Source organism: Pelodiscus sinensis, chromosome 24, assembly GCF_049634645.1.
Source record: "Pelodiscus sinensis isolate JC-2024 chromosome 24, ASM4963464v1, whole genome shotgun sequence".
Taxonomy (NCBI): Eukaryota; Metazoa; Chordata; order Testudines; family Trionychidae; genus Pelodiscus; species Pelodiscus sinensis.
In genome coordinates, this window is record NC_134734.1 from 10,992,463 (window position 1) to 11,014,268 (window position 21,806).

The 21,806-nt window shown below is 67.8% G+C and overlaps 17 non-coding genes across 17 annotated transcripts; all 17 read right to left on the reverse strand.

Moving 5' to 3' along the window:
• Nucleotides 1-771: 771 nt before the first annotated feature.
• On the reverse strand, nucleotides 772-844 carry TRNAK-UUU (transfer RNA lysine (anticodon UUU)). The gene has a single exon. It is a non-coding gene; the product is annotated as a tRNA-Lys (tRNA).
• Nucleotides 845-1,959: 1,115 nt separating this feature from the next.
• TRNAK-UUU (transfer RNA lysine (anticodon UUU)) lies at nucleotides 1,960-2,032 on the reverse strand. Its single transcript has one exon. It is a non-coding gene; the product is annotated as a tRNA-Lys (tRNA).
• A 1,115-nt stretch (nucleotides 2,033-3,147) lies between these two features.
• Nucleotides 3,148-3,220, reverse strand: TRNAK-UUU (transfer RNA lysine (anticodon UUU)). Its single transcript has one exon. It is a non-coding gene; the product is annotated as a tRNA-Lys (tRNA).
• A 2,147-nt stretch (nucleotides 3,221-5,367) lies between these two features.
• TRNAK-UUU (transfer RNA lysine (anticodon UUU)) lies at nucleotides 5,368-5,440 on the reverse strand. The gene has a single exon. It is a non-coding gene; the product is annotated as a tRNA-Lys (tRNA).
• A 1,115-nt stretch (nucleotides 5,441-6,555) lies between these two features.
• TRNAK-UUU (transfer RNA lysine (anticodon UUU)) lies at nucleotides 6,556-6,628 on the reverse strand. The gene has a single exon. It is a non-coding gene; the product is annotated as a tRNA-Lys (tRNA).
• Nucleotides 6,629-7,748: 1,120 nt separating this feature from the next.
• On the reverse strand, nucleotides 7,749-7,821 carry TRNAK-UUU (transfer RNA lysine (anticodon UUU)). Its single transcript has one exon. It is a non-coding gene; the product is annotated as a tRNA-Lys (tRNA).
• Nucleotides 7,822-8,918: 1,097 nt separating this feature from the next.
• Nucleotides 8,919-8,991, reverse strand: TRNAK-UUU (transfer RNA lysine (anticodon UUU)). The gene has a single exon. It is a non-coding gene; the product is annotated as a tRNA-Lys (tRNA).
• A 1,115-nt stretch (nucleotides 8,992-10,106) lies between these two features.
• On the reverse strand, nucleotides 10,107-10,179 carry TRNAK-UUU (transfer RNA lysine (anticodon UUU)). The gene has a single exon. It is a non-coding gene; the product is annotated as a tRNA-Lys (tRNA).
• Nucleotides 10,180-11,299: 1,120 nt separating this feature from the next.
• Nucleotides 11,300-11,372, reverse strand: TRNAK-UUU (transfer RNA lysine (anticodon UUU)). The gene has a single exon. It is a non-coding gene; the product is annotated as a tRNA-Lys (tRNA).
• Nucleotides 11,373-12,492: 1,120 nt separating this feature from the next.
• TRNAK-UUU (transfer RNA lysine (anticodon UUU)) lies at nucleotides 12,493-12,565 on the reverse strand. Its single transcript has one exon. It is a non-coding gene; the product is annotated as a tRNA-Lys (tRNA).
• A 1,097-nt stretch (nucleotides 12,566-13,662) lies between these two features.
• On the reverse strand, nucleotides 13,663-13,735 carry TRNAK-UUU (transfer RNA lysine (anticodon UUU)). The gene has a single exon. It is a non-coding gene; the product is annotated as a tRNA-Lys (tRNA).
• Nucleotides 13,736-14,850: 1,115 nt separating this feature from the next.
• TRNAK-UUU (transfer RNA lysine (anticodon UUU)) lies at nucleotides 14,851-14,923 on the reverse strand. The gene has a single exon. It is a non-coding gene; the product is annotated as a tRNA-Lys (tRNA).
• Nucleotides 14,924-16,043: 1,120 nt separating this feature from the next.
• TRNAK-UUU (transfer RNA lysine (anticodon UUU)) lies at nucleotides 16,044-16,116 on the reverse strand. The gene has a single exon. It is a non-coding gene; the product is annotated as a tRNA-Lys (tRNA).
• Nucleotides 16,117-17,236: 1,120 nt separating this feature from the next.
• TRNAK-UUU (transfer RNA lysine (anticodon UUU)) lies at nucleotides 17,237-17,309 on the reverse strand. The gene has a single exon. It is a non-coding gene; the product is annotated as a tRNA-Lys (tRNA).
• A 1,097-nt stretch (nucleotides 17,310-18,406) lies between these two features.
• Nucleotides 18,407-18,479, reverse strand: TRNAK-UUU (transfer RNA lysine (anticodon UUU)). The gene has a single exon. It is a non-coding gene; the product is annotated as a tRNA-Lys (tRNA).
• Nucleotides 18,480-19,600: 1,121 nt separating this feature from the next.
• Nucleotides 19,601-19,673, reverse strand: TRNAK-UUU (transfer RNA lysine (anticodon UUU)). The gene has a single exon. It is a non-coding gene; the product is annotated as a tRNA-Lys (tRNA).
• A 1,120-nt stretch (nucleotides 19,674-20,793) lies between these two features.
• On the reverse strand, nucleotides 20,794-20,866 carry TRNAK-UUU (transfer RNA lysine (anticodon UUU)). Its single transcript has one exon. It is a non-coding gene; the product is annotated as a tRNA-Lys (tRNA).
• Nucleotides 20,867-21,806: the final 940 nt, after the last annotated feature.

Sequence of the window (21,806 nt, forward strand, 5' to 3'; positions counted from 1 at the left end):
CCTCCAGCCCATGGCCGTCGTCCCCGCTTCCCAGAAGCGAGGCCGGGGGAGCTCCTTTGCCCGTGCCACGCTCCCGGCTCCTGCGCTGGCGCTCGGAGCCGAGCTGGGGCGGGCGCTCCCTTTGGCTGCTCCCCCGGGAGAGAGGGCCAAAGGGGCGATTTGGACGGCACGCTTTCTGCGCTTCCGGCCCGTGTCGCTTCTGGAGGGAAATGCCCCCCCTATTCCCTTGACCCGCGTACGTTGAAAACGGAAAAGGAAGCCACCAGGACACAGCGCTAAGTCCAAGTCGAGGCCGAGGGGCCTAAAGCGGCCGTGGGAGCGCAGGGACGCTTCACGTGGGTCAGGTCCCAAGCGGCACCTGGGGAACAAAGCTGTGGCAGCGGACGCGTGTCCTCGACGGAGCCAAAGCAGGCGAGATCCGTAGGACGGAGGGAGCGCCCTTCTGGCTCCCACGAGAGGAAGCCAAGGGGGCGGGGCGGCCGCCCGTTGGTCCCGAGGGCTCGGAGCCAGAGGTGCCCCTTTGGCCTCCCTCTGCTTTGTCTGCACCCCGGCGTCGGCTCGATAGACGGAGCCGCGCGACGGGGCCCTGGTGGAGGCCCGGAGGCCTTTTTTTCCTGCAGAAGGGGAGGCCAGCGGGGAAGTTGCCTGTGGAGCGGCAGGCAGGAAACGGCCCCGGGGGAGGAAAGGCCAGGTAGTGAAGAGGGAAAAGGAAGACTCCCTGGAGGAAGAGAGACACGGGAGAGCCCCAGGGAGGGGCGTAGGGCCCTTTCTCGCCTGACCAGGGACTTGAACCCTGGGCCCTCAGATTAAAAGTCTGATGCTCTACCGACTGAGCTAGCCAGGCTCACGGAGAAGGGGCCCCCGTTGGGGTCTCTAGAGACACTGGGCAGGAAAAGGCGACCGGTAGGCAGGACTCCACAGCCCTCCGGCTCCCAGAAGCCCGCGGGCTCAGGCCAGGCCTTCCCCGAGTAACCCACCGTCCCCTTGTCATGCCACGCTGGGCAGCTTTGGCAGCCCGGCTCAGCTGTCCCGGCGGAAGGGCGCCGGAAGACCGAGAGGCTGCCGCGCCTTCTCGGCCTTGCCTCCCTGTTACCGCCTGCCTCTGAGGCACCCGCGGGCCTAGCCCTGACAGAGACCGCAGAGCGAGCCACCCCCGGCTGCCGCGCTTCTCGCAGACGCTCCCCGCCTCCTCCAGCCCATGGCCGTCGTCCCCGCTTCCCAGAAGCGAGGCCGGGGGAGCTCCTTTGCCCGTGCCACGCTCCCGGCTCCTGCGCTGGCGCTCGGAGCCGAGCTGGGGCGGGCGCTCCCTTTGGCTGCTCCCCCGGGAGAGAGGGCCAAAGGGGCGATTTGGACGGCACGCTTTCTGCGCTTCCGGCCCGTGTCGCTTCTGGAGGGAAATGCCCCCCCTATTCCCTTGACCCGCGTACGTTGAAAACGGAAAAGGAAGCCACCAGGACACAGCGCTAAGTCCAAGTCGAGGCCGAGGGGCCTAAAGCGGCCGTGGGAGCGCAGGGACGCTTCACGTGGGTCAGGTCCCAAGCGGCACCTGGGGAACAAAGCTGTGGCAGCGGACGCGTGTCCTCGACGGAGCCAAAGCAGGCGAGATCCGTAGGACGGAGGGAGCGCCCTTCTGGCTCCCACGAGAGGAAGCCAAGGGGGCGGGGCGGCCGCCCGTTGGTCCCGAGGGCTCGGAGCCAGAGGTGCCCCTTTGGCCTCCCTCTGCTTTGTCTGCACCCCGGCGTCGGCTCGATAGACGGAGCCGCGCGACGGGGCCCTGGTGGAGGCCCGGAGGCCTTTTTTTCCTGCAGAAGGGGAGGCCAGCGGGGAAGTTGCCTGTGGAGCGGCAGGCAGGAAACGGCCCCGGGGGAGGAAAGGCCAGGTAGTGAAGAGGGAAAAGGAAGACTCCCTGGAGGAAGAGAGACACGGGAGAGCCCCAGGGAGGGGCGTAGGGCCCTTTCTCGCCTGACCAGGGACTTGAACCCTGGGCCCTCAGATTAAAAGTCTGATGCTCTACTGACTGAGCTAGCCAGGCTCACGGAGAAGGGGCCCCCGTTGGGGTCTCTAGAGACACTGGGCAGGAAAAGGCGACCGGTAGGCAGGACTCCACAGCCCTCCGGCTCCCAGAAGCCCGCGGGCTCAGGCCAGGCCTTCCCCGAGTAACCCACCGTCCCCTTGTCATGCCACGCTGGGCAGCTTTGGCAGCCCGGCTCAGCTGTCCCGGCGGAAGGGCGCCGGAAGACCGAGAGGCTGCCGCGCCTTCTCGGCCTTGCCTCCCTGTTACCGCCTGCCTCTGAGGCACCCGCGGGCCTAGCCCTGACAGAGACCGCAGAGCGAGCCACCCCCGGCTGCCGCGCTTCTCGCAGACGCTCCCCGCCTCCTCCAGCCCATGGCCGTCGTCCCCGCTTCCCAGAAGCGAGGCCGGGGGAGCTCCTTTGCCCGTGCCACGCTCCCGGCTCCTGCGCTGGCGCTCGGAGCCGAGCTGGGGCGGGCGCTCCCTTTGGCTGCTCCCCCGGGAGAGAGGGCCAAAGGGGCGATTTGGACGGCACGCTTTCTGCGCTTCCGGCCCGTGTCGCTTCTGGAGGGAAATGCCCCCCCTATTCCCTTGACCCGCGTACGTTGAAAACGGAAAAGGAAGCCACCAGGACACAGCGCTAAGTCCAAGTCGAGGCCGAGGGGCCTAAAGCGGCCGTGGGAGCGCAGGGACGCTTCACGTGGGTCAGGTCCCAAGCGGCACCTGGGGAACAAAGCTGTGGCAGCGGACGCGTGTCCTCGACGGAGCCAAAGCAGGCGAGATCCGTAGGACGGAGGGAGCGCCCTTCTGGCTCCCACGAGAGGAAGCCAAGGGGGCGGGGCGGCCGCCCGTTGGTCCCGAGGGCTCGGAGCCAGAGGTGCCCCTTTGGCCTCCCTCTGCTTTGTCTGCACCCCGGCGTCGGCTCGATAGACGGAGCCGCGCGACGGGGCCCTGGTGGAGGCCCGGAGGCCTTTTTTTCCTGCAGAAGGGGAGGCCAGCGGGGAAGTTGCCTGTGGAGCGGCAGGCAGGAAACGGCCCCGGGGGAGGAAAGGCCAGGTAGTGAAGAGGGAAAAGGAAGACTCCCTGGAGGAAGAGAGACACGGGAGAGCCCCAGGGAGGGGCGTAGGGCCCTTTCTCGCCTGACCAGGGACTTGAACCCTGGGCCCTCAGATTAAAAGTCTGATGCTCTACCGACTGAGCTAGCCAGGCTCACGGAGAAGGGGCCCCCGTTGGGGTCTCTAGAGACACTGGGCAGGAAAAGGCGACCGGTAGGCAGGACTCCACAGCCCTCCGGCTCCCAGAAGCCCCCGGGCTCAGGCCAGGCCTTCCGCTGGGCTGGCCCCTGCCCTAGATGGGCTACGGCTTGCAGGCCTCCCGGGAGACGCTGTCTCATCTCTCCGTTGGGTTCCAGCGCTCCTCCCCCTCTCTGAGCCTGACACACTCTCAGGGGGGGTCTGGCTGCTTCCCCTGGGGACAAGATCCTGGCCCTGTGGCTGGTCATTCTCTTCCAGCTGGGTAATCAGCTGGGCCTTGGTTGCTTTCCGCACAGGCAAGCCCCTCTCTCTGCACAGCCCCACCAGCTCTGCCTTCAAGAGTCGGGCGTAGGCCATCTGCCCGCTGGGCCCCTCGGTGCAGACTCACCAGTCTAGTGCTGCAGCGCCCCACGATTCCCAGGAACCGCTTCGCTCTGTCTCCAGCACGCCTGGCTCCAGGGCTCTTGCTTCTACTGCGCCTTGTCGCTTGCCGCTGGGAGCTTCATCCACGGGGTGCAGTGCATCCCGCTCCTGACACCAGTGTGACGGCACGTTGGGGGTTCCCCGTCTCCTGCACCCCGAAATGGCACAAACAGACTGCACCAGCCAGTGGAATTGAGGGTGGTTTATTGCTCCTCCAGCACAGCGCAGCACAGATGTAATCTGGTCACAGGAACTGGGCTAGGATGCCTCAGGCCCCCTTGAGATGGGGGAGACTGGGCCCCTAAACTCCAGCTCCTCTCCCTAGGCTGTCTCATCCATGCCCTCCAACAGCCAGCCACCAACTCCCTAACTTCCACCCCTGCCCCCCAGCCAAGGCAGCATTCCACCTTCCTTTGTTCCTCTCCATGGGGGGTGTCTGGCCACTGGTTTGCATAGTGACTCATCCTGTTTTGCTGGGTCGTGGTACCCACAGCAGCCAGTGGGGGTTCCCCCAGAGCCAGCAGCATAGAAACCAGCCAGGTACCCCCACTACGTCACACCAGGCTCACGGAGAAGGGGCCCCCGTTGGGGTCTCTAGAGACACTGGGCAGGAAAAGGCGACCGGTAGGCAGGACTCCACAGCCCTCCGGCTCCCAGAAGCCCCCGGGCTCAGGCCAGGCCTTCCCCGAGTAACCCACCGTCCCCTTGTCATGCCACGCTGGGCAGCTTTGGCAGCCCGGCTCAGCTGTCCCGGCGGAAGGGCGCCGGAAGACCGAGAGGCTGCCGCGCCTTCTCGGCCTTGCCTCCCTGTTACCGCCTGCCTCTGAGGCACCCGCGGGCCTAGCCCTGACAGAGACCGCAGAGCGAGCCACCCCCGGCTGCCGCGCTTCTCGCAGACGCTCCCCGCCTCCTCCAGCCCATGGCCGTCGTCCCCGCTTCCCAGAAGCGAGGCCGAGGGAGCTCCTTTGCCCGTGCCACGCTCCCGGCTCCTGCGCTGGCGCTCGGAGCCGAGCTGGGGCGGGCGCTCCCTTTGGCTGCTCCCCCGGGAGAGAGGGCCAAAGGGGCGATTTGGACGGCACGCTTTCTGCGCTTCCGGCCCGTGTCGCTTCTGGAGGGAAATGCCCCCCCTATTCCCTTGACCCGCGTACGTTGAAAACGGAAAAGGAAGCCACCAGGACACAGCGCTAAGTCCAAGTCGAGGCCGAGGGGCCTAAAGCGGCCGTGGGAGCGCAGGGACGCTTCACGTGGGTCAGGTCCCAAGCGGCACCTGGGGAACAAAGCTGTGGCAGCGGACGCGTGTCCTCGACGGAGCCAAAGCAGGCGAGATCCGTAGGACGGAGGGAGCGCCCTTCTGGCTCCCACGAGAGGAAGCCAAGGGGGCGGGGCGGCCGCCCGTTGGTCCCGAGGGCTCGGAGCCAGAGGTGCCCCTTTGGCCTCCCTCTGCTTTGTCTGCACCCCGGCGTCGGCTCGATAGACGGAGCCGCGCGACGGGGCCCTGGTGGAGGCCCGGAGGCCTTTTTTTCCTGCAGAAGGGGAGGCCAGCGGGGAAGTTGCCTGTGGAGCGGCAGGCAGGAAACGGCCCCGGGGGAGGAAAGGCCAGGTAGTGAAGAGGGAAAAGGAAGACTCCCTGGAGGAAGAGAGACACGGGAGAGCCCCAGGGAGGGGCGTAGGGCCCTTTCTCGCCTGACCAGGGACTTGAACCCTGGGCCCTCAGATTAAAAGTCTGATGCTCTACCGACTGAGCTAGCCAGGCTCACGGAGAAGGGGCCCCCGTTGGGGTCTCTAGAGACACTGGGCAGGAAAAGGCGACCGGTAGGCAGGACTCCACAGCCCTCCGGCTCCCAGAAGCCCGCGGGCTCAGGCCAGGCCTTCCCCGAGTAACCCACCGTCCCCTTGTCATGCCACGCTGGGCAGCTTTGGCAGCCCGGCTCAGCTGTCCCGGCGGAAGGGCGCCGGAAGACCGAGAGGCTGCCGCGCCTTCTCGGCCTTGCCTCCCTGTTACCGCCTGCCTCTGAGGCACCCGCGGGCCTAGCCCTGACAGAGACCGCAGAGCGAGCCACCCCCGGCTGCCGCGCTTCTCGCAGACGCTCCCCGCCTCCTCCAGCCCATGGCCGTCGTCCCCGCTTCCCAGAAGCGAGGCCGGGGGAGCTCCTTTGCCCGTGCCACGCTCCCGGCTCCTGCGCTGGCGCTCGGAGCCGAGCTGGGGCGGGCGCTCCCTTTGGCTGCTCCCCCGGGAGAGAGGGCCAAAGGGGCGATTTGGACGGCACGCTTTCTGCGCTTCCGGCCCGTGTCGCTTCTGGAGGGAAATGCCCCCCCTATTCCCTTGACCCGCGTACGTTGAAAACGGAAAAGGAAGCCACCAGGACACAGCGCTAAGTCCAAGTCGAGGCCGAGGGGCCTAAAGCGGCCGTGGGAGCGCAGGGACGCTTCACGTGGGTCAGGTCCCAAGCGGCACCTGGGGAACAAAGCTGTGGCAGCGGACGCGTGTCCTCGACGGAGCCAAAGCAGGCGAGATCCGTAGGACGGAGGGAGCGCCCTTCTGGCTCCCACGAGAGGAAGCCAAGGGGGCGGGGCGGCCGCCCGTTGGTCCCGAGGGCTCGGAGCCAGAGGTGCCCCTTTGGCCTCCCTCTGCTTTGTCTGCACCCCGGCGTCGGCTCGATAGACGGAGCCGCGCGACGGGGCCCTGGTGGAGGCCCGGAGGCCTTTTTTTCCTGCAGAAGGGGAGGCCAGCGGGGAAGTTGCCTGTGGAGCGGCAGGCAGGAAACGGCCCCGGGGGAGGAAAGGCCAGGTAGTGAAGAGGGAAAAGGAAGACTCCCTGGAGGAAGAGAGACACGGGAGAGCCCCAGGGAGGGGCGTAGGGCCCTTTCTCGCCTGACCAGGGACTTGAACCCTGGGCCCTCAGATTAAAAGTCTGATGCTCTACCGACTGAGCTAGCCAGGCTCACGGAGAAGGGGCCCCCGTTGGGGTCTCTAGAGACACTGGGCAGGAAAAGGCGACCGGTAGGCAGGACTCCACAGCCCTCCGGCTCCCAGAAGCCCGCGGGCTCAAGCCAGGCCTTCCCCGAGTAACCCACCGTCCCCTTGTCATGCCACGCTGGGCAGCTTTGGCAGCCCGGCTCAGCTGTCCCGGCGGAAGGGCGCCGGAAGACCGAGAGGCTGCCGCGCCTTCTCGGCCTTGCCTCCCTGTTACCGCCTGCCTCTGAGGCACCCGCGGGCCTAGCCCTGACAGAGACCGCAGAGCGAGCCACCCCCGGCTGCCGCGCTTCTCGCAGACGCTCCCCGCCTCCTCCAGCCCATGGCCGTCGTCCCCGCTTCCCAGAAGCGAGGCCGGGGGAGCTCCTTTGCCCGTGCCACGCTCCCGGCTCCTGCGCTGGCGCTCGGAGCCGAGCTGGGGCGGGCGCTCCCTTTGGCTGCTCCCCCGGGAGAGAGGGCCAAAGGGGCGATTTGGACGGCACGCTTTCTGCGCTTCCGGCCCGTGTCGCTTCTGGAGGGAAATGCCCCCCCTATTCCCTTGACCCGCGTATGTTGAAAACGGAAAAGGAAGCCACCAGGACACAGCGCTAAGTCCAAGTCGAGGCCGAGGGGCCTAAAGCGGCCGTGGGAGCGCAGGGACGCTTCACGTGGGTCAGGTCCCAAGCGGCACCTGGGGAACAAAGCTGTGGCAGCGGACGCGTGTCCTCGACGGAGCCAAAGCAGGCGAGATCCGTAGGACGGAGGGAGCGCCCTTCTGGCTCCCACGAGAGGAAGCCAAGGGGGCGGGGCGGGGCGGCCGCCCGTTGGTCCCGAGGGCTCGGAGCCAGAGGTGCCCTTTTGGCCTCCCTCTGCTTTGTCTGCACCCCGGCGTCGGCTCGATAGACGGAGCCGCGCGACGGGGCCCTGGTGGAGGCCCGGAGGCCTTTTTTTCCTGCAGAAGGGGAGGCCAGCGGGGAAGTTGCCTGTGGAGCGGCAGGCAGGAAACGGCCCCGGGGGAGGAAAGGCCAGGTAGTGAAGAGGGAAAAGGAAGACTCCCTGGAGGAAGAGAGACACGGGAGAGCCCCAGGGAGGGGCGTAGGGCCCTTTCTCGCCTGACCAGGGACTTGAACCCTGGGCCCTCAGATTAAAAGTCTGATGCTCTACCGACTGAGCTAGCCAGGCTCACGGAGAAGGGGCCCCCGTTGGGGTCTCTAGAGACACTGGGCAGGAAAAGGCGACCGGTAGGCAGGACTCCACAGCCCTCCGGCTCCCAGAAGCCCGCGGGCTCAGGCCAGGCCTTCCCCGAGTAACCCACCGTCCCCTTGTCATGCCACGCTGGGCAGCTTTGGCAGCCCGGCTCAGCTGTCCCGGCGGAAGGGCGCCGGAAGACCGAGAGGCTGCCGCGCCTTCTCGGCCTTGCCTCCCTGTTACCGCCTGCCTCTGAGGCACCCGCGGGCCTAGCCCTGACAGAGACCGCAGAGCGAGCCACCCCCGGCTGCCGCGCTTCTCGCAGACGCTCCCCGCCTCCTCCAGCCCATGGCCGTCGTCCCCGCTTCCCAGAAGCGAGGCCGGGGGAGCTCCTTTGCCCGTGCCACGCTCCCGGCTCCTGCGCTGGCGCTCGGAGCCGAGCTGGGGCGGGCGCTCCCTTTGGCTGCTCCCCCGGGAGAGAGGGCCAAAGGGGCGATTTGGACGGCACGCTTTCTGCGCTTCCGGCCCGTGTCGCTTCTGGAGGGAAATGCCCCCCCTATTCCCTTGACCCGCGTACGTTGAAAACGGAAAAGGAAGCCACCAGGACACAGCGCTAAGTCCAAGTCGAGGCCGAGGGAGCGCAGGGACGCTTCACGTGGGTCAGGTCCCAAGCGGCACCTGGGGAACAAAGCTGTGGCAGCGGACGCGTGTCCTCGACGGAGCCAAAGCAGGCGAGATCCGTAGGACGGAGGGAGCGCCCTTCTGGCTCCCACGAGAGGAAGCCAAGGGGGCGGGGCGGCCGCCCGTTGGTCCCGAGGGCTCGGAGCCAGAGGTGCCCTTTTGGCCTCCCTCTGCTTTGTCTGCACCCCGGCGTCGGCTCGATAGACGGAGCCGCGCGACGGGGCCCTGGTGGAGGCCCGGAGGCCTTTTTTTCCTGCAGAAGGGGAGGCCAGCGGGGAAGTTGCCTGTGGAGCGGCAGGCAGGAAACGGCCCCGGGGGAGGAAAGGCCAGGTAGTGAAGAGGGAAAAGGAAGACTCCCTGGAGGAAGAGAGACACGGGAGAGCCCCAGGGAGGGGCGTAGGGCCCTTTCTCGCCTGACCAGGGACTTGAACCCTGGGCCCTCAGATTAAAAGTCTGATGCTCTACCGACTGAGCTAGCCAGGCTCACGGAGAAGGGGCCCCCGTTGGGGTCTCTAGAGACACTGGGCAGGAAAAGGCGACCGGTAGGCAGGACTCCACAGCCCTCCGGCTCCCAGAAGCCCGCGGGCTCAGGCCAGGCCTTCCCCGAGTAACCCACCGTCCCCTTGTCATGCCACGCTGGGCAGCTTTGGCAGCCCGGCTCAGCTGTCCCGGCGGAAGGGCGCCGGAAGACCGAGAGGCTGCCGCGCCTTCTCGGCCTTGCCTCCCTGTTACCGCCTGCCTCTGAGGCACCCGCGGGCCTAGCCCTGACAGAGACCGCAGAGCGAGCCACCCCCGGCTGCCGCGCTTCTCGCAGACGCTCCCCGCCTCCTCCAGCCCATGGCCGTCGTCCCCGCTTCCCAGAAGCGAGGCCGGGGGAGCTCCTTTGCCCGTGCCACGCTCCCGGCTCCTGCGCTGGCGCTCGGAGCCGAGCTGGGGCGGGCGCTCCCTTTGGCTGCTCCCCCGGGAGAGAGGGCCAAAGGGGCGATTTGGACGGCACGCTTTCTGCGCTTCCGGCCCGTGTCGCTTCTGGAGGGAAATGCCCCCCCTATTCCCTTGACCCGCGTACGTTGAAAACGGAAAAGGAAGCCACCAGGACACAGCGCTAAGTCCAAGTCGAGGCCGAGGGGCCTAAAGCGGCCGTGGGAGCGCAGGGACGCTTCACGTGGGTCAGGTCCCAAGCGGCACCTGGGGAACAAAGCTGTGGCAGCGGACGCGTGTCCTCGACGGAGCCAAAGCAGGCGAGATCCGTAGGACGGAGGGAGCGCCCTTCTGGCTCCCACGAGAGGAAGCCAAGGGGGCGGGGCGGCCGCCCGTTGGTCCCGAGGGCTCGGAGCCAGAGGTGCCCCTTTGGCCTCCCTCTGCTTTGTCTGCACCCCGGCGTCGGCTCGATAGACGGAGCCGCGCGACGGGGCCCTGGTGGAGGCCCGGAGGCCTTTTTTTCCTGCAGAAGGGGAGGCCAGCGGGGAAGTTGCCTGTGGAGCGGCAGGCAGGAAACGGCCCCGGGGGAGGAAAGGCCAGGTAGTGAAGAGGGAAAAGGAAGACTCCCTGGAGGAAGAGAGACACGGGAGAGCCCCAGGGAGGGGCGTAGGGCCCTTTCTCGCCTGACCAGGGACTTGAACCCTGGGCCCTCAGATTAAAAGCCTGATGCTCTACCGACTGAGCTAGCCAGGCTCATGGAGAAGGGGCCCCCGTTGGGGTCTCTAGAGACACTGGGCAGGAAAAGGCGACCGGTAGGCAGGACTCCACAGCCCTCCGGCTCCCAGAAGCCCGCGGGCTCAGGCCAGGCCTTCCCCGAGTAACCCACCGTCCCCTTGTCATGCCACGCTGGGCAGCTTTGGCAGCCCGGCTCAGCTGTCCCGGCGGAAGGGCGCCGGAAGACCGAGAGGCTGCCGCGCCTTCTCGGCCTTGCCTCCCTGTTACCGCCTGCCTCTGAGGCACCCGCGGGCCTAGCCCTGACAGAGACCGCAGAGCGAGCCACCCCCGGCTGCCGCGCTTCTCGCAGACGCTCCCCGCCTCCTCCAGCCCATGGCCGTCGTCCCCGCTTCCCAGAAGCGAGGCCGGGGGAGCTCCTTTGCCCGTGCCACGCTCCCGGCTCCTGCGCTGGCGCTCGGAGCCGAGCTGGGGCGGGCGCTCCCTTTGGCTGCTCCCCCGGGAGAGAGGGCCAAAGGGGCGATTTGGACGGCACGCTTTCTGCGCTTCCGGCCCGTGTCGCTTCTGGAGGGAAATGCCCCCCCTATTCCCTTGACCCGCGTACGTTGAAAACGGAAAAGGAAGCCACCAGGACACAGCGCTAAGTCCAAGTCGAGGCCGAGGGGCCTAAAGCGGCCGTGGGAGCGCAGGGACGCTTCACGTGGGTCAGGTCCCAAGCGGCACCTGGGGAACAAAGCTGTGGCAGCGGACGCGTGTCCTCGACGGAGCCAAAGCAGGCGAGATCCGTAGGACGGAGGGAGCGCCCTTCTGGCTCCCACGAGAGGAAGCCAAGGGGGCGGGGCGGGGCGGCCGCCCGTTGGTCCCGAGGGCTCGGAGCCAGAGGTGCCCTTTTGGCCTCCCTCTGCTTTGTCTGCACCCCGGCGTCGGCTCGATAGACGGAGCCGCGCGACGGGGCCCTGGTGGAGGCCCGGAGGCCTTTTTTTCCTGCAGAAGGGGAGGCCAGCGGGGAAGTTGCCTGTGGAGCGGCAGGCAGGAAACGGCCCCGGGGGAGGAAAGGCCAGGTAGTGAAGAGGGAAAAGGAAGACTCCCTGGAGGAAGAGAGACACGGGAGAGCCCCAGGGAGGGGCGTAGGGCCCTTTCTCGCCTGACCAGGGACTTGAACCCTGGGCCCTCAGATTAAAAGTCTGATGCTCTACCGACTGAGCTAGCCAGGCTCACGGAGAAGGGGCCCCCGTTGGGGTCTCTAGAGACACTGGGCAGGAAAAGGCGACCGGTAGGCAGGACTCCACAGCCCTCCGGCTCCCAGAAGCCCGCGGGCTCAGGCCAGGCCTTCCCCGAGTAACCCACCGTCCCCTTGTCATGCCACGCTGGGCAGCTTTGGCAGCCCGGCTCAGCTGTCCCGGCGGAAGGGCGCCGGAAGACCGAGAGGCTGCCGCGCCTTCTCGGCCTTGCCTCCCTGTTACCGCCTGCCTCTGAGGCACCCGCGGGCCTAGCCCTGACAGAGACCGCAGAGCGAGCCACCCCCGGCTGCCGCGCTTCTCGCAGACGCTCCCCGCCTCCTCCAGCCCATGGCCGTCGTCCCCGCTTCCCAGAAGCGAGGCCGGGGGAGCTCCTTTGCCCGTGCCACGCTCCCGGCTCCTGCGCTGGCGCTCGGAGCCGAGCTGGGGCGGGCGCTCCCTTTGGCTGCTCCCCCGGGAGAGAGGGCCAAAGGGGCGATTTGGACGGCACGCTTTCTGCGCTTCCGGCCCGTGTCGCTTCTGGAGGGAAATGCCCCCCCTATTCCCTTGACCCGCGTACGTTGAAAACGGAAAAGGAAGCCACCAGGACACAGCGCTAAGTCCAAGTCGAGGCCGAGGGGCCTAAAGCGGCCGTGGGAGCGCAGGGACGCTTCACGTGGGTCAGGTCCCAAGCGGCACCTGGGGAACAAAGCTGTGGCAGCGGACGCGTGTCCTCGACGGAGCCAAAGCAGGCGAGATCCGTAGGACGGAGGGAGCGCCCTTCTGGCTCCCACGAGAGGAAGCCAAGGGGGCGGGGCGGGGCGGCCGCCCGTTGGTCCCGAGGGCTCGGAGCCAGAGGTGCCCTTTTGGCCTCCCTCTGCTTTGTCTGCACCCCGGCGTCGGCTCGATAGACGGAGCCGCGCGACGGGGCCCTGGTGGAGGCCCGGAGGCCTTTTTTTCCTGCAGAAGGGGAGGCCAGCGGGGAAGTTGCCTGTGGAGCGGCAGGCAGGAAACGGCCCCGGGGGAGGAAAGGCCAGGTAGTGAAGAGGGAAAAGGAAGACTCCCTGGAGGAAGAGAGACACGGGAGAGCCCCAGGGAGGGGCGTAGGGCCCTTTCTCGCCTGACCAGGGACTTGAACCCTGGGCCCTCAGATTAAAAGTCTGATGCTCTACCGACTGAGCTAGCCAGGCTCACGGAGAAGGGGCCCCCGTTGGGGTCTCTAGAGACACTGGGCAGGAAAAGGCGACCGGTAGGCAGGACTCCACAGCCCTCCGGCTCCCAGAAGCCCGCGGGCTCAGGCCAGGCCTTCCCCGAGTAACCCACCGTCCCCTTGTCATGCCACGCTGGGCAGCTTTGGCAGCCCGGCTCAGCTGTCCCGGCGGAAGGGCGCCGGAAGACCGAGAGGCTGCCGCGCCTTCTCGGCCTTGCCTCCCTGTTACCGCCTGCCTCTGAGGCACCCGCGGGCCTAGCCCTGACAGAGACCGCAGAGCGAGCCACCCCCGGCTGCCGCGCTTCTCGCAGACGCTCCCCGCCTCCTCCAGCCCATGGCCGTCGTCCCCGCTTCCCAGAAGCGAGGCCGGGGGAGCTCCTTTGCCCGTGCCACGCTCCCGGCTCCTGCGCTGGCGCTCGGAGCCGAGCTGGGGCGGGCGCTCCCTTTGGCTGCTCCCCCGGGAGAGAGGGCCAAAGGGGCGATTTGGACGGCACGCTTTCTGCGCTTCCGGCCCGTGTCGCTTCTGGAGGGAAATGCCCCCCCTATTCCCTTGACCCGCGTACGTTGAAAACGGAAAAGGAAGCCACCAGGACACAGCGCTAAGTCCAAGTCGAGGCCGAGGGAGCGCAGGGACGCTTCACGTGGGTCAGGTCCCAAGCGGCACCTGGGGAACAAAGCTGTGGCAGCGGACGCGTGTCCTCGACGGAGCCAAAGCAGGCGAGATCCGTAGGACGGAGGGAGCGCCCTTCTGGCTCCCACGAGAGGAAGCCAAGGGGGCGGGGCGGCCGCCCGTTGGTCCCGAGGGCTCGGAGCCAGAGGTGCCCTTTTGGCCTCCCTCTGCTTTGTCTGCACCCCGGCGTCGGCTCGATAGACGGAGCCGCGCGACGGGGCCCTGGTGGAGGCCCGGAGGCCTTTTTTTCCTGCAGAAGGGGAGGCCAGCGGGGAAGTTGCCTGTGGAGCGGCAGGCAGGAAACGGCCCCGGGGGAGGAAAGGCCAGGTAGTGAAGAGGGAAAAGGAAGACTCCCTGGAGGAAGAGAGACACGGGAGAGCCCCAGGGAGGGGCGTAGGGCCCTTTCTCGCCTGACCAGGGACTTGAACCCTGGGCCCTCAGATTAAAAGTCTGATGCTCTACCGACTGAGCTAGCCAGGCTCACGGAGAAGGGGCCCCCGTTGGGGTCTCTAGAGACACTGGGCAGGAAAAGGCGACCGGTAGGCAGGACTCCACAGCCCTCCGGCTCCCAGAAGCCCCCGGGCTCAGGCCAGGCCTTCCCCGAGTAACCCACCGTCCCCTTGTCATGCCACGCTGGGCAGCTTTGGCAGCCCGGCTCAGCTGTCCCGGCGGAAGGGCGCCGGAAGACCGAGAGGCTGCCGCGCCTTCTCGGCCTTGCCTCCCTGTTACCGCCTGCCTCTGAGGCACCCGCGGGCCTAGCCCTGACAGAGACCGCAGAGCGAGCCACCCCCGGCTGCCGCGCTTCTCGCAGACGCTCCCCGCCTCCTCCAGCCCATGGCCGTCGTCCCCGCTTCCCAGAAGCGAGGCCGGGGGAGCTCCTTTGCCCGTGCCACGCTCCCGGCTCCTGCGCTGGCGCTCGGAGCCGAGCTGGGGCGGGCGCTCCCTTTGGCTGCTCCCCCGGGAGAGAGGGCCAAAGGGGCGATTTGGACGGCACGCTTTCTGCGCTTCCGGCCCGTGTCGCTTCTGGAGGGACATGCCCCCCCTATTCCCTTGACCCGCGTACGTTGAAAACGGAAAAGGAAGCCACCAGGACACAGCGCTAAGTCCAAGTCGAGGCCGAGGGGCCTAAAGCGGCCGTGGGAGCGCAGGGACGCTTCACGTGGGTCAGGTCCCAAGCGGCACCTGGGGAACAAAGCTGTGGCAGCGGACGCGTGTCCTCGACGGAGCCAAAGCAGGCGAGATCCGTAGGACGGAGGGAGCGCCCTTCTGGCTCCCACGAGAGGAAGCCAAGGGGGCGGGGCGGCCGCCCGTTGGTCCCGAGGGCTCGGAGCCAGAGGTGCCCCTTTGGCCTCCCTCTGCTTTGTCTGCACCCCGGCGTCGGCTCGATAGACGGAGCCGCGCGACGGGGCCCTGGTGGAGGCCCGGAGGCCTTTTTTTCCTGCAGAAGGGGAGGCCAGCGGGGAAGTTGCCTGTGGAGCGGCAGGCAGGAAACGGCCCCGGGGGAGGAAAGGCCAGGTAGTGAAGAGGGAAAAGGAAGACTCCCTGGAGGAAGAGAGACACGGGAGAGCCCCAGGGAGGGGCGTAGGGCCCTTTCTCGCCTGACCAGGGACTTGAACCCTGGGCCCTCAGATTAAAAGTCTGATGCTCTACCGACTGAGCTAGCCAGGCTCACGGAGAAGGGGCCCCCGTTGGGGTCTCTAGAGACACTGGGCAGGAAAAGGCGACCGGTAGGCAGGACTCCACAGCCCTCCGGCTCCCAGAAGCCCCCGGGCTCAGGCCAGGCCTTCCCCGAGTAACCCACCGTCCCCTTGTCATGCCACGCTGGGCAGCTTTGGCAGCCCGGCTCAGCTGTCCCGGCGGAAGGGCGCCGGAAGACCGAGAGGCTGCCGCGCCTTCTCGGCCTTGCCTCCCTGTTACCGCCTGCCTCTGAGGCACCCGCGGGCCTAGCCCTGACAGAGACCGCAGAGCGAGCCACCCCCGGCTGCCGCGCTTCTCGCAGACGCTCCCCGCCTCCTCCAGCCCATGGCCGTCGTCCCCGCTTCCCAGAAGCGAGGCCGGGGGAGCTCCTTTGCCCGTGCCACGCTCCCGGCTCCTGCGCTGGCGCTCGGAGCCGAGCTGGGGCGGGCGCTCCCTTTGGCTGCTCCCCCGGGAGAGAGGGCCAAAGGGGCGATTTGGACGGCACGCTTTCTGCGCTTCCGGCCCGTGTCGCTTCTGGAGGGAAATGCCCCCCCTATTCCCTTGACCCGCGTACGTTGAAAACGGAAAAGGAAGCCACCAGGACACAGCGCTAAGTCCAAGTCGAGGCCGAGGGGCCTAAAGCGGCCGTGGGAGCGCAGGGACGCTTCACGTGGGTCAGGTCCCAAGCGGCACCTGGGGAACAAAGCTGTGGCAGCGGACGCGTGTCCTCGACGGAGCCAAAGCAGGCGAGATCCGTAGGACGGAGGGAGCGCCCTTCTGGCTCCCACGAGAGGAAGCCAAGGGGGCGGGGCGGGGCGGCCGCCCGTTGGTCCCGAGGGCTCGGAGCCAGAGGTGCCCTTTTGGCCTCCCTCTGCTTTGTCTGCACCCCGGCGTCGGCTCGATAGACGGAGCCGCGCGACGGGGCCCTGGTGGAGGCCCGGAGGCCTTTTTTTCCTGCAGAAGGAGAGGCCAGCGGGGAAGTTGCCTGTGGAGCGGCAGGCAGGAAACGGCCCCGGGGGAGGAAAGGCCAGGTAGTGAAGAGGGAAAAGGAAGACTCCCTGGAGGAAGAGAGACACGGGAGAGCCCCAGGGAGGGGCGTAGGGCCCTTTCTCGCCTGACCAGGGACTTGAACCCTGGGCCCTCAGATTAAAAGTCTGATGCTCTACCGACTGAGCTAGCCAGGCTCACGGAGAAAGGGCCCCCGTTGGGGTCTCTAGAGACACTGGGCAGGAAAAGGCGACCGGTAGGCAGGACTCCACAGCCCTCCGGCTCCCAGAAGCCCCCGGGCTCAGGCCAGGCCTTCCCCGAGTAACCCACCGTCCCCTTGTCATGCCACGCTGGGCAGCTTTGGCAGCCCGGCTCAGCTGTCCCGGCGGAAGGGCGCCGGAAGACCGAGAGGCTGCCGCGCCTTCTCGGCCTTGCCTCCCTGTTACCGCCTGCCTCTGAGGCACCCGCGGGCCTAGCCCTGACAGAGACCGCAGAGCGAGCCACCCCCGGCTGCCGCGCTTCTCGCAGACGCTCCCCGCCTCCTCCAGCCCATGGCCGTCGTCCCCGCTTCCCAGAAGCGAGGCCGGGGGAGCTCCTTTGCCCGTGCCACGCTCCCGGCTCCTGCGCTGGCGCTCGGAGCCGAGCTGGGGCGGGCGCTCCCTTTGGCTGCTCCCCCGGGAGAGAGGGCCAAAGGGGCGATTTGGACGGCACGCTTTCTGCGCTTCCGGCCCGTGTCGCTTCTGGAGGGAAATGCCCCCCCTATTCCCTTGACCCGCGTACGTTGAAAACGGAAAAGGAAGCCACCAGGACACAGCGCTAAGTCCAAGTCGAGGCCGAGGGGCCTAAAGCGGCCGTGGGAGCGCAGGGACGCTTCACGTGGGTCAGGTCCCAAGCGGCACCTGGGGAACAAAGCTGTGGCAGCGGACGCGTGTCCTCGACGGAGCCAAAGCAGGCGAGATCCGTAGGACGGAGGGAGCGCCCTTCTGGCTCCCACGAGAGGAAGCCAAGGGGGCGGGGCGGGGCGGCCGCCCGTTGGTCCCGAGGGCTCGGAGCCAGAGGTGCCCTTTTGGCCTCCCTCTGCTTTGTCTGCACCCCGGCGTCGGCTCGATAGACGGAGCCGCGCGACGGGGCCCTGGTGGAGGCCCGGAGGCCTTTTTTTCCTGCAGAAGGGGAGGCCAGCGGGGAAGTTGCCTGTGGAGCGGCAGGCAGGAAACGGCCCCGGGGGAGGAAAGGCCAGGTAGTGAAGAGGGAAAAGGAAGACTCCCTGGAGGAAGAGAGACACGGGAGAGCCCCAGGGAGGGGCGTAGGGCCCTTTCTCGCCTGACCAGGGACTTGAACCCTGGGCCCTCAGATTAAAAGTCTGATGCTCTACCGACTGAGCTAGCCAGGCTCACGGAGAAGGGGCCCCCGTTGGGGTCTCTAGAGACACTGGGCAGGAAAAGGCGACCGGTAGGCAGGACTCCACAGCCCTCCGGCTCCCAGAAGCCCGCGGGCTCAGGCCAGGCCTTCCCCGAGTAACCCACCGTCCCCTTGTCATGCCACGCTGGGCAGCTTTGGCAGCCCGGCTCAGCTGTCCCGGCGGAAGGGCGCCGGAAGACCGAGAGGCTGCCGCGCCTTCTCGGCCTTGCCTCCCTGTTACCGCCTGCCTCTGAGGCACCCGCGGGCCTAGCCCTGACAGAGACCGCAGAGCGAGCCACCCCCGGCTGCCGCGCTTCTCGCAGACGCTCCCCGCCTCCTCCAGCCCATGGCCGTCGTCCCCGCTTCCCAGAAGCGAGGCCGGGGGAGCTCCTTTGCCCGTGCCACGCTCCCGGCTCCTGCGCTGGCGCTCGGAGCCGAGCTGGGGCGGGCGCTCCCTTTGGCTGCTCCCCCGGGAGAGAGGGCCAAAGGGGCGATTTGGACGGCACGCTTTCTGCGCTTCCGGCCCGTGTCGCTTCTGGAGGGAAATGCCCCCCCTATTCCCTTGACCCGCGTACGTTGAAAACGGAAAAGGAAGCCACCAGGACACAGCGCTAAGTCCAAGTCGAGGCCGAGGGAGCGCAGGGACGCTTCACGTGGGTCAGGTCCCAAGCGGCACCTGGGGAACAAAGCTGTGGCAGCGGACGCGTGTCCTCGACGGAGCCAAAGCAGGCGAGATCCGTAGGACGGAGGGAGCGCCCTTCTGGCTCCCACGAGAGGAAGCCAAGGGGGCGGGGCGGCCGCCCGTTGGTCCCGAGGGCTCGGAGCCAGAGGTGCCCTTTTGGCCTCCCTCTGCTTTGTCTGCACCCCGGCGTCGGCTCGATAGACGGAGCCGCGCGACGGGGCCCTGGTGGAGGCCCGGAGGCCTTTTTTTCCTGCAGAAGGAGAGGCCAGCGGGGAAGTTGCCTGTGGAGCGGCAGGCAGGAAACGGCCCCGGGGGAGGAAAGGCCAGGTAGTGAAGAGGGAAAAGGAAGACTCCCTGGAGGAAGAGAGACACGGGAGAGCCCCAGGGAGGGGCGTAGGGCCCTTTCTCGCCTGACCAGGGACTTGAACCCTGGGCCCTCAGATTAAAAGTCTGATGCTCTACCGACTGAGCTAGCCAGGCTCACGGAGAAAAGGCCCCCGTTGGGGTCTCTAGAGACACTGGGCAGGAAAAGGCGACCGGTAGGCAGGACTCCACAGCCCTCCGGCTCCCAGAAGCCCCCGGGCTCAGGCCAGGCCTTCCCCGAGTAACCCACCGTCCCCTTGTCATGCCACGCTGGGCAGCTTTGGCAGCCCGGCTCAGCTGTCCCGGCGGAAGGGCGCCGGAAGACCGAGAGGCTGCCGCGCCTTCTCGGCCTTGCCTCCCTGTTACCGCCTGCCTCTGAGGCACCCGCGGGCCTAGCCCTGACAGAGACCGCAGAGCGAGCCACCCCCGGCTGCCGCGCTTCTCGCAGACGCTCCCCGCCTCCTCCAGCCCATGGCCGTCGTCCCCGCTTCCCAGAAGCGAGGCCGGGGGAGCTCCTTTGCCCGTGCCACGCTCCCGGCTCCTGCGCTGGCGCTCGGAGCCGAGCTGGGGCGGGCGCTCCCTTTGGCTGCTCCCCCGGGAGAGAGGGCCAAAGGGGCGATTTGGACGGCACGCTTTCTGCGCTTCCGGCCCGTGTCGCTTCTGGAGGGAAATGCCCCCCCCTATTCCCTTGACCCGCGTACGTTGAAAACGGAAAAGGAAGCCACCAGGACACAGCGCTAAGTCCAAGTCGAGGCCGAGGGGCCTAAAGCGGCCGTGGGAGCGCAGGGACGCTTCACGTGGGTCAGGTCCCAAGCGGCACCTGGGGAACAAAGCTGTGGCAGCGGACGCGTGTCCTCGACGGAGCCAAAGCAGGCGAGATCCGTAGGACGGAGGGAGCGCCCTTCTGGCTCCCACGAGAGGAAGCCAAGGGGGCGGGGCGGGGCGGCCGCCCGTTGGTCCCGAGGGCTCGGAGCCAGAGGTGCCCCTTTGGCCTCCCTCTGCTTTGTCTGCACCCCGGCGTCGGCTCGATAGACGGAGCCGCGCGACGGGGCCCTGGTGGAGGCCCGGAGGCCTTTTTTTCCTGCAGAAGGGGAGGCCAGCGGGGAAGTTGCCTGTGGAGCGGCAGGCAGGAAACGGCCCCGGGGGAGGAAAGGCCAGGTAGTGAAGAGGGAAAAGGAAGACTCCCTGGAGGAAGAGAGACACGGGAGAGCCCCAGGGAGGGGCGTAGGGCCCTTTCTCGCCTGACCAGGGACTTGAACCCTGGGCCCTCAGATTAAAAGTCTGATGCTCTACCGACTGAGCTAGCCAGGCTCACGGAGAAGGGGCCCCCGTTGGGGTCTCTAGAGACACTGGGCAGGAAAAGGCGACCGGTAGGCAGGACTCCACAGCCCTCCGGCTCCCAGAAGCCCGCGGGCTCAGGCCAGGCCTTCCCCGAGTAACCCACCGTCCCCTTGTCATGCCACGCTGGGCAGCTTTGGCAGCCCGGCTCAGCTGTCCCGGCGGAAGGGCGCCGGAAGACCGAGAGGCTGCCGCGCCTTCTCGGCCTTGCCTCCCTGTTACCGCCTGCCTCTGAGGCACCCGCGGGCCTAGCCCTGACAGAGACCGCAGAGCGAGCCACCCCCGGCTGCCGCGCTTCTCGCAGACGCTCCCCGCCTCCTCCAGCCCATGGCCGTCGTCCCCGCTTCCCAGAAGCGAGGCCGGGGGAGCTCCTTTGCCCGTGCCACGCTCCCGGCTCCTGCGCTGGCGCTCGGAGCCGAGCTGGGGCGGGCGCTCCCTTTGGCTGCTCCCCCGGGAGAGAGGGCCAAAGGGGCGATTTGGACGGCACGCTTTCTGCGCTTCCGGCCCGTGTCGCTTCTGGAGGGAAATGCCCCCCCTATTCCCTTGACCCGCGTACGTTGAAAACGGAAAAGGAAGCCACCAGGACACAGCGCTAAGTCCAAGTCGAGGCCGAGGGGCCTAAAGCGGCCGTGGGAGCGCAGGGACGCTTCACGTGGGTCAGGTCCCAAGCGGCACCTGGGGAACAAAGCTGTGGCAGCGGACGCGTGTCCTCGACGGAGCCAAAGCAGGCGAGATCCGTAGGACGGAGGGAGCGCCCTTCTGGCTCCCACGAGAGGAAGCCAAGGGGGCGGGGCGGGGCGGCCGCCCGTTGGTCCCGAGGGCTCGGAGCCAGAGGTGCCCTTTTGGCCTCCCTCTGCTTTGTCTGCACCCCGGCGTCGGCTCGATAGACGGAGCCGCGCGACGGGGCCCTGGTGGAGGCCCGGAGGCCTTTTTTTCCTGCAGAAGGGGAGGCCAGCGGGGAAGTTGCCTGTGGAGCGGCAGGCAGGAAACGGCCCCGGGGGAGGAAAGGCCAGGTAGTGAAGAGGGAAAAGGAAGACTCCCTGGAGGAAGAGAGACACGGGAGAGCCCCAGGGAGGGGCGTAGGGCCCTTTCTCGCCTGACCAGGGACTTGAACCCTGGGCCCTCAGATTAAAAGTCTGATGCTCTACCGACTGAGCTAGCCAGGCTCACGGAGAAGGGGCCCCCGTTGGGGTCTCTAGAGACACTGGGCAGGAAAAGGCGACCGGTAGGCAGGACTCCACAGCCCTCCGGCTCCCAGAAGCCCGCGGGCTCAGGCCAGGCCTTCCCCGAGTAACCCACCGTCCCCTTGTCATGCCACGCTGGGCAGCTTTGGCAGCCCGGCTCAGCTGTCCCGGCGGAAGGGCGCCGGAAGACCGAGAGGCTGCCGCGCCTTCTCGGCCTTGCCTCCCTGTTACCGCCTGCCTCTGAGGCACCCGCGGGCCTAGCCCTGACAGAGACCGCAGAGCGAGCCACCCCCGGCTGCCGCGCTTCTCGCAGACGCTCCCCGCCTCCTCCAGCCCATGGCCGTCGTCCCCGCTTCCCAGAAGCGAGGCCGGGGGAGCTCCTTTGCCCGTGCCACGCTCCCGGCTCCTGCGCTGGCGCTCGGAGCCGAGCTGGGGCGGGCGCTCCCTTTGGCTGCTCCCCCGGGAGAGAGGGCCAAAGGGGCGATTTGGACGGCACGCTTTCTGCGCTTCCGGCCCGTGTCGCTTCTGGAGGGAAATGCCCCCCCTATTCCCTTGACCCGCGTACGTTGAAAACGGAAAAGGAAGCCACCAGGACACAGCGCTAAGTCCAAGTCGAGGCCGAGGGGCCTAAAGCGGCCGTGGGAGCGCAGGGACGCTTCACGTGGGTCAGGTCCCAAGCGGCACCTGGGGAACAAAGCTGTGGCAGCGGACGCGTGTCCTCGACGGAGCCAAAGCAGGCGAGATCCGTAGGACGGAGGGAGCGCCCTTCTGGCTCCCACGAGAGGAAGCCAAGGGGGCGGGGCGGGGCGGCCGCCCGTTGGTCCCGAGGGCTCGGAGCCAGAGGTGCCCTTTTGGCCTCCCTCTGCTTTGTCTGCACCCCGGCGTCGGCTCGATAGACGGAGCCGCGCGACGGGGCCCTGGT